The sequence below is a fragment of the Galeopterus variegatus genome, unplaced genomic scaffold, assembly GCF_000696425.1.
Source record: "Galeopterus variegatus unplaced genomic scaffold, G_variegatus-3.0.2 Scaffold3394, whole genome shotgun sequence".
Lineage (NCBI taxonomy): Eukaryota > Metazoa > Chordata > Mammalia > Dermoptera > Cynocephalidae > Galeopterus > Galeopterus variegatus.
The window spans coordinates 88,756-89,829 of NW_007729505.1; the positions used below are offsets into that span (position 1 = coordinate 88,756).

A 1,074-nucleotide genomic window follows, 5' to 3' on the forward strand; every position below is an offset into this window, starting at 1 on the left:
TGTAAGGCTACTGTGAGTATTTAATAAGATAAATCATGTAAGATGCTTAGCACTATGACACCAGAACACAGGAAATGCTGAGAAAGAATATAGTTCAAATGCTACAGTTATGATTATGATTATAATTAATAAGCCTGGCCATCAGAGTGTATTCTCTTACTAGTATCAATAATTTTTAATGAAGGATAATTGCTTTGAACCATTCAAAGATATCACTTAGAATCAATTATTAGTTTATTTAGCTGTCTTTGGGAAGGAATAGACCTTAATTAGATTACCAAGAATATATGGCTAGCTCGTTTCAGGAATGTCTAACTAAATATATCTTAAATTTCTCTTAAATATCTACTTCTTTCCATCCCCACTGTCACCATCCTAGTCTAGACCATCATTTTCTCTCACCTGTAACAGCCTCCCAAATGGCCTCCCTGCCTCCAGCCTTGTTTTCTAATTCATTCCCCATACTGCAGCAGGTAGGAGCTTTCTAAAATTAATCTGATTATATTACCCTTTTGAGATAAAACCCAAAATGTTGTACAAGGCTTTCCTGGACCTTCATTATTTGATTATATCTCTAAACTCACAATTTATTATGCTTCCTCCTTCTAAACTATAATTCCAAGCCACGATGAACTTTTTAGTTTGGGGTGTATGTCACACTCTTGCTCATCTCTGGCCCTTTGCTTCAGCTGTTCAGCTTGCCTGCATCTCTAGGTTTCAGCACTGTGTCTGGAGAGTTTTTAGTGCCCAATAAATATTTGTTGAATGAATGAATGGATGAATGGGATAAAGAAATAGGGAGTGAAATCTGGTATCTGATATGTAGCTGAAGCCATATCTCATTACTGCTACTCATAGAAAATAGCAACCATTTATATCTTAAGTCCATTAATCTGAAAGTGTTTCAATTTAGAAACACTTCGTACCATAAACATTAAATTGTTTCTGAAAATCAAAAAAATTAATTACTTTGGCATTTCTAAGCCTAGTGCCTTTAAAAAAAAACATATACAAACCAGCATTTGTGACACAGATAGCTAAAGGTAGGATGAAATCTCTACCTCCATCTTACAT

General features: G+C 34.5%; 1 protein-coding gene across 1 annotated transcript in view; it reads right to left on the minus strand.

Annotated features, from left to right (window-relative positions):
• Nucleotides 1–1,074, minus strand: part of GPATCH2 (G patch domain containing 2) — a 176,381-nt gene that overhangs the window by 48,082 nt on the left and 127,225 nt on the right. The window lies entirely within an intron of this gene.